The sequence below is a fragment of the Carlito syrichta genome, unplaced genomic scaffold (genome assembly GCF_000164805.1).
Source record: "Carlito syrichta isolate Samal-C Ts95f unplaced genomic scaffold, Tarsius_syrichta-2.0.1 Scaffold315405, whole genome shotgun sequence".
In the NCBI taxonomy this organism is placed as follows: domain Eukaryota; kingdom Metazoa; phylum Chordata; class Mammalia; order Primates; family Tarsiidae; genus Carlito; species Carlito syrichta.
Genome location: NW_007259501.1, coordinates 264,220 through 272,738, shown reverse-complemented (window position 1 = coordinate 272,738; position 8,519 = coordinate 264,220).

Sequence of the window (8,519 nt, the reverse complement as noted above, 5' to 3'; positions counted from 1 at the left end):
AGGCCCCACCCACCCGGCGAAGGGAAGGGGGCCCCGGCGTGATGTCACCGGCGCCCTCCCCGCTGGCGCGCGCCGCACTGCCAGGACGCCCCCAACCGCGCGTGGTGGAACCCGGCTGTGTCCTGACTGCGCCCATCTCCTCCCGGCTAACCTCTCCTCTCCCGGTTCTCTCGCGCTCGGGCTGGACGCCCCTTCATTCTTTTAGGGCCTCTCTGATCACCACCGCTCCCCCCCTCCTTAGCTCCCCTTCCTCGTTTTACATTTCCCCAAGCCAACCCCGAAACTCCCTCTCTCGCGGGATGATGCTCTTCGAAGTTCAGGGTTTTCCTCTCCGTCGGACTCTTCTGCCCTTGGGGCCCAATCTGGAAAGTGGGAACTCCCACTACACGCACGGCCTGCTGTCCCCATGGGCCGTTTAAGAAAGGACACAAAAACAAAGACCCCGGGCTTGGAGCCTGAACTCTAACGTGGTGTTTTTTCCTTGAGCTACAAAGTGTCTCTGTCCTTGATTTATTTTCAGAGTCCTGTACTGGTAAAAGTTATTTTCCCTCTTTCCTCAACTGGCCGGTCCACATTCATGTGCTTCCTTTCAATATATCCAATATTCAACCTGGACCAATACCTTAAAAGAGGAGCTGGGGGGGGGGGGGGGAGAGACACAAAGAAAGAAAAGAAAGGTAAGCCCATGTGACATTCCAGAATCCCTTCTTCTTCTGTAAGCTTAGAGTCTACCCACCCACCCAGCCAGAAGAGCCCGGACTCACAGAGCGCTTGTGTGCAGTCGCTGAGTGTCTTGACTGATGGAAGAGAGTGGGTGGGTGAATGATTAGCTCTTATGATTTGAAGAGCATTTTTAGATGTGGATGCTTAGCTGGAGAATCTTTTAAGGGAATTGATGGTGGCATTCTCCATTTGTTCCTTGGGACTTCTTTCTTAGAACAAAGACATAACAAATGTAAAAAAGGACTACTAAAGCTTTCATGATGGAAGTTGTGGAGGTAAAGTGGGGCTGAAGACCCTTGTCAGCCATTTGTTTTAAGACTTCTCCCTACCTCACCACTCTTAAAAATGAAAAAACAAAACAAAAACACTGCTTACCCATCACAGAGAAGAGGAATCTTGGAACACAGGGTGGTAACCCCAACTCCCCCCTCACTAACTGGCCTCAAGCCTGGGAGGGTTTTCTGGGTCTCCTTAAACTCAGAGCCTCTCTGGGAGATAGTGTTAGGAATACCAGGCCTCACACCTCCCAGGGTGGCTGTGGGTTTTCAGTGAGATAATACATGGAAAAGTACAAAGGATTGCACGTGTGTTAGAATTATTATTATTATTATTATGAGTTGGAATCTCACTCTGTCGCCCAGACTGGAGTGCAGTGGCTGCTCCCGGCCACCGCAGCCTCGACCTGCTGGGCTCCAGCGATCATTCTGCCTCAGCCTTCCAAGTAGCTGGAACTACAGGTGTGCACTACCACGCCCGGCTAATTTTTTGATTTACTGTAGAGATGAGGTCTCGCCAAGTTACCCAGGTGGGTCTCGAACCCGTGGGCTCGGGCTATTCACTCACCTCAGCCTCCCAAAGTGCAAGATTACAAGCTGAGCCACCGAGCCCAGCTGTAAGAATTATTATACTTCTTCAATTGCAGAGAATTACAAGCTACTCTCTCCTTTATATACTCTCAACATCAGTCACTTTTTTTTTATATTCAAGTCCTGCTTCTGCCTTAATCACATGAATACAAATAATACATCCTGATGGGCTACTCTGTTCACCCAATGGCAAAAAATAAATAAAAAGAAGGACAGCCAATAAATCAACAAATAGAATAAACTAGATATTTTGACTTTTACTTCAAACGATCTTCTAGCACATTTTGAATCATGAAGATCTTGATTTTCAGTTCTAAAAAGATAAGAACAAAGCAAAAACAGCTAATCTTTCCCTCATGTCCATCAGACTAGCTGAAAACAAAAGTAGAAGAATAATTCTGTGTCCAAGTCTCTGCTCTGATGGTAAACACACATGTAAGTGGGCACACTGCAGAAATAGAAAAATGTTTTTGCCAAAAAAAAAAAAAAAACAAACCTGTACCTAAATAATGTCATAATGCAGTGGCTTTCAATTGCATTAGCACCAGAACCTTTTTTCCAAATGAAATCTTGTGTGGAATCTCAAGATACAAAAGAGAGAGTTACTCTGGTTGAAGTTGGAATGGGGTCTCAGAGTCCAGCCCCCTAAACCTTTCTCTCATTACCTACTCCTTTTTCTGTAATGGCCCTTGAGACATCTCTAAAAAGCCCACAGATACCTTGAAACTCAGTATTAGAACCTCTGTTGTAGGGATAAACAGATACTTATAGACTCACAGGACTCACAGACCACACTTCCTTGATGTCTGAAATTCCATCATTATAGATTCACTTACTACATCTCTCATCAGTTCTCTTTTCAAATGCAAATGTCTTAAGACATTTTAATATAGTAAATTCTTAGAATAATGAAGTGGTGTTTTGTTTGTTTGTTTGTTTGTTTTTGAATTGGAGTCTCACTCTGTCGCCCAGACTGGCGTGCAGTGGCCGCTCCCGGCCACCGCAGCCTCAACCTACTGGGCTCCGGCGATCCTTCCGCTTCAGCCTTCCAAGTAGTCAGAATTACAGGCATGCGCTACCACGCCCGGCTGATTTTTTGTAGAGATGAGGTCTCACTGCCTAGGCAGGTCTTGAACCCGCGGGCTCAGGCAATCCACTCACCTCAGCCTCCCAAAGGCGCGGGATTACAGGTTGAGCCACCGAGCCCGGCTGAATAATGAAGTTTTTAAGACAGACTTTTTTTTGGCAACAATAAAGTAGAAGACTTGAAGATATTTGCATTTTTTTATTTTTATTTTTATTTTTTTACCTTAGGGCTTTTATAACCAAGTACTAAAAACTGGGTGGGTTAAACAACAGAAATGTACTGTCGTATGCTTCTGAAGGCTAGAAGTCCAAAATTAACGTGTCATCCAAGGCCGCAATCTCTCTGAAACCCATAGGGGAAAATCCTTCCTTGCCTCTTACTGGCTTCTGGTGATGGCTGTCAATCCTATGTGTCCCTTGGCTTGTGGCTTCTTCATTTCAGTCTCTGTCCTCATGTGGCACACCCCCTTGTCTCTTTTGCTTCTCTTTTTATGACAGCACAAGTCATGTTGGATTAGAGGTCCACCCCACTCCAGAATGGCCTCATCTTGACTCCTGACATCTGCAACAAGCCTGTTTCCAAGTAAGATTGTATTCTGAGGTTCCAGGGGGTTAGAACATCAGCATTTCTTTTTGGAGACACAATTCAGCTCCTGACAATAAAAGAGATCATGGGAGGAGAATGTTAGACCTGCAACTGAGAGGACAAAGGATGAACCTGCAAACAAATTCCATGTGCTCCTCTGATCCCTGCCATGAAAGTTGTAAGTTCTGTTCTTCCCTCACTTGCCATTTCAGTTCTCTCTCCCTGCAACAGTAGCCTCCAAACGATTATGGAAAATTCCAAGAGAATATTTCATGTGTACGGATAAACTTCTTGTTGTAAGTCACAAAATTTCACCTCAAATTGTGTTAAACTGAAGTTAAAAAGGGACAGGAGTGGGTGTTTTATTAACTAAAAAAATCCAGAAGAGTATAGTAGACTTCAGGCAAGGAAGAATCCAGGGGCTTAAATAATATCTACTGGGTTCTGTTTTCATCCTTCAGTTCTGCTTTATTCACAATTCATATAAACTTTTCCCTCCTTCCTTCTTTTCTTTTTTTTTTTAAATTAGAGTCTCACTCTGTCACCCAGGCTGGAGTACAGTGGCATCATAATAGCAAACCACAGCCTCCTGGGCTCAGGGGATCCTTCCACCTCAGTCTCCCAAGTAGCTTGGGACTATAGGCATGTGCTACCATTCTGGGCGTATTTTTGGATTTTTGTAGAGACAAGGTCTTGCTATGTTGTCTAGGCTGGTCTCCAACTCCTGGGCTCAAGCATTCCTCCCACCCTGACCTCCCAAAGTGTTGAGATAACAGATATGAACCACCATGCCGGGCCCAGACAAACTTTATTTAGGCAACCAAGAAAGGTGGTCAGAGGCAGCTGTATTTTCCTAATCAATCTGAGAGTTTGCATTCCCAGAGAAGAATGACCTTTTCTGAGAGGATTCGATATTCCTCTCGGCCAGGCTTACCTTTTTAGATTTCCTGCCGCCCACTCTCATTTCCTGGATCATGGTGGTTCTGCATATCTGTCAGCCAGTCAGCCAGTATGTAGGGACAGTAGTGGGGAACACAGGTAGACCCCTGGCCACATGAATCTCTCAGAAGTGTCCTAGGGAAGGAAACACTCCTCAAACTAGTGCAGAATGGATGGGCTGAGCTTCCCCACACTGCCTGGCCAGCTGCCAGAATGGAAAATGCTTTTAAGAGCATCGCACTCGAGGCCCTTTCAGGGGGTCTCTCACTCAGCACCCGCGTAACTTGTTCTTCCATCTTCCTGGAACACTGGGATTATAAATGTAACCCAGATGTCTACTGTGTCCCTCTTCACCTTGGAGATGTAGCTATAATTGGCTTGGACTCCAGCCAATCCCACAAGTTGGGAAGATCTAAAACCCTCTCTTTAGTTTTCTGCAGATTTCACAGCCCCTGTGGAAGCTGTGTGACACAGACCCACACCCCATACTCAGACTCTTGTCTGCTCCTCAGAAAATTCACTCCTAGTGAGCATGGGGTGTGCATGGTAGATTTTACTGGTGATTTGGGCAGCTTAGTGATGATTTTTCTCCATTCTGATTTTCAAAAATAAAATAACTTTCTCTCAACTGTCTAGAACCAAGCAGTTAAGTGACCAGAGTCTGTTTCTTGAGCTCTCACCTTCCTTTCCCAGGAGATTGTTCATGTGACTCGCTAATTTCACTTGGTTCTTCATTTCCATCTAGTCTGCTCCACTTCCTTGGTGATCATCTGTCATTCACCTGGCAGCAATGCCATGCCTTTCTTTAAGTTTCCTTAAAGCTGGGACAATGAGCAGTGGTCCACGGGACAAATGCCACCTGCAGATGCATGTTATTTGATATGCATGAGTATATTTTGTATGCCTTCAGAGGGGCCTGTACTCTTCACTTGGCCACAGTCTCTACCACTCCCTACTGTCTTCTCCTAGCATCTTTATCCATTTATATATCCTGAATCACTCCTGGAAACATTTGAGTTTATTGTCTTTGCCCTAAATAATCCAGTTGCACAGACTGTACTTTTTAAAAAACTGCTTATAAAGGAGGGGCTGTGTTATCAAACACATCACAGCTAGCAGCTCCAGCATTCTTCCCACTAGACTGTCTCTCCTGTGTCCTTTGGCCTTGTCCCTGCTAGTATATTTTTGTTTACTCTTCCCTTCTAGTCCGTGTCCAGCCTTGCTGACTTTTCTCCCATTGGGCAGAATATTTCACTTCTGGCTGCCAAATGTTGTTTTCTGCGAGATCCCTGTTTGCAGCAAAAAAAAAGGGGGTGCTCCAGTGAGCAGGACCTATCTTTAGATGGTGGTTTAGAGCATCTTGAAGGAGTCAGTCTTGTCTTTTGAGTCTCACCCCTGCCCACCCTACCCTTCACTGGGGGACGAAGCACAGCTGCTCATTGGTATATTCTTTCTAAAAAACTATAAGGAATTCCTATGAGGAATTTTAGTGAATATAGCTTCCTCTATTTTGTTACATAATAAAGGAAGAAAACAGGCCAGTAATCCCAGCACTTTTGAGAGACCAAGACAGGAGAATCACTTGAGGCCAGGAGTTCAAGACTAGCCTGAGCAATATACAACATAGTGAGACCCTGTCACTACAAAAAATAAATTAATAACAATTAGCTGAGTATGGGTTTGCACACCTGTAGTCCTAGCTACTTGGGAGACTGAGATGGGAGGATCACTTGAGCCAAGAGTTTGATGTTACAGTGAGCTATGATTGAGCCACTGCACTCTGGACTGGATGACAGAGTGAGACCCCTTCTCAATAAATAAAAAGAAAAAAATAAAGAAAAAATACTGAGACCACATATCTGGGAATATAATGAAGAGATGGGATGTTTCAAGGAGACTAAAAGCAGTGGTCATGTGTTTGAGGACCACAGTACTGTGGGAAGAGAGCCCTCCTCTACTGCAATAGCTATGGGATTCAGAAGAGGAACTCTGAGATCAGTGAGGTTAGCATGAAAGATAGCAGGAAAAATCATACTCCGCCCCTCCAAATAACAGTAGCAAAGCCAGTCAGGACCAGGGGAATTGATCAAGAGAGTCATGCTTATGATGGCCATCAGAAAATGTTAGTGAACTCTAAAGAGAATGTGGAAACTCAGAGAACACTGAAATGTTCTCAGGAGAAGGGAAGGCCACTGGAGTTCTGTGACACAGGAATCCAATAGTTGAGGCGGGGGGAACCAGTGATTGTTTTCATACCTTTGCTACTGTAGCTTGTCACAGTCTAGCATGGCTGGGAAAGGAAGCACATGTTATGTAGAGAAGGTGGGCAGTGGGAGTTTATCTGTCAACTGTCTATCTGTCTGTATATCTCTAGCTCTCAGTCTATTCATAATGTGTAGCATATGGTTCTACTTTTTAGGATAATTACTAATAGTCTCACTTATTTGGGGTTTTAATATTAATCAAAAGAATACAAGATAGAACAGACCTGAATTTAAATTAGTTCACCCTCATTATTAGCTTCGTAGCTTTACTAAATCAATTCACTCAGTTTGTCCATCTGTAAATTGGAAATAATGATATCCATCTCACAGAGTTACTGTGAGAAGAAAATGAGATGGTGTAAACACAGTAATGGACCCACTGTCTGCCTTAGTAGATGCCAAGACAGCAAATTTCCCCGTCTCCATCCACTCTTTTCTTTTTCTTTTCTTTTTTTTTTTAATACCAACTGAGCTCTATGTTACTGTTCACAGCATTTTCATGCTTAGTAAGGAATGCATTTGAGATGTGGATCTTTATGTCTCTGTCTAACTCACCTGTGAAAGGGTGACTCATCTTGAATAGTTCTTTCTACTGAAATATATGAAGTCACAGAATTATTTCAAGAGTCTCTTTTCATAAAGAGCTCTTGGGAATCAAACTTCTCCCCCAAAGAAACAACTGGCTTCTTTGAGATACTATCTAGAAAAACATGCTCCACTTACTTATCATTTGGAATAAGAAATTAAAAAATTCATTCTGCCAACTCTTTGAGCTCCAACAATATTAGAGATGTTTTAGAATATAAATATACAAGGTTACATGTGATATCTATCTGTAGAGCACATTTCAAAGACTGGCACACCAATGAGCACATAGGAAGGTTGTAAGTAAAATCAAAGTTCAGCCTGAAATACAAATTTATTACAGCCTTAGTTGCTTGTTAACTTGAATTAATAGTGCCTGAGCAACTACAGTCAGACTTCATTTACACATGAAAAATGAAGTGGGGAATTGAGTAAATTATCTTTATATGGGCCAGGCAATTAAGGCAAAAAGTGGTGAGTTAGCTTGGATTATCCAGATTTCAGCCTTATCAGAAGGCTGCATCAGAAAGTTAGAATAAAACACTTTGATTGGAAAGGTGCTGGGTAGGTAGCCATCAAAGTCTTCCAAAGAAGGAACCCGGCCATGAAGAATTCATTCAGGCTTGCCCAAATAAGAGAGACTTGGGCAGTAATTAAATTCCTGCATATTTTTCAAACCCAAGGAGAAGGCATTTAGCTTGGGCAAGTCATCTTTTATAATAGATCTTCTATTAAGGACTGGGTTTTAAGGATTTTAGAGAAATAACTTTTTTTTGGTATTGTCAATTACACCACGCTCAGGAATGGGAATGGGCACAGAGACCTATGATTCCCAAGGGAAATGATTCATGTCCCAGAATCATAAACTCAGCTCTAGCTTGCTTTCCAGGAACATTCATGAAAGGCACTGCTGGTTTATGCATAACTGGGCTTTCTGATTCTTATCCCATTTCCAGAAGATCCCAGTGATGGAAGTAATGCAAAGAAAGTATTTAGTCCATTCATTTACTGTCAAGTCAGCACGGAAGCTCCCTGACCCTCAAGATTCAGCTCAATGTTGATAACAAAGTGGGACCAAAGAACCACGGTAAATTTCTATTTTGCCCCTTCTTGGCAATATGATTTTGGAAAAGCTATTCAGCCCCTCTGAGCTGTAATGTCTTCACAAGTCAAATGGAATCCTAAGACCTACTATATAAAATAATGTAGAGAATTAAATAAGATAATATGTATTCTATGCCTAGCACACAGGCACTCAACTCGGTTTCATTCCATTTTATTTTATTAATTTATATTTATACTTTTGAGTCAGGATCTCACTCTGTTGCCCAGGAGTGCAGTGTCACTGGAGTGCAGTGTCACGAGCTCAGCTCACTACAGCCGCAGACTCTTAGGCTTAGGTGAGCCTTTCACCTCAGCCTCTCAAGAAGCTGGGACTACAGGCACATGCCACCACACTCAGCTGATTTA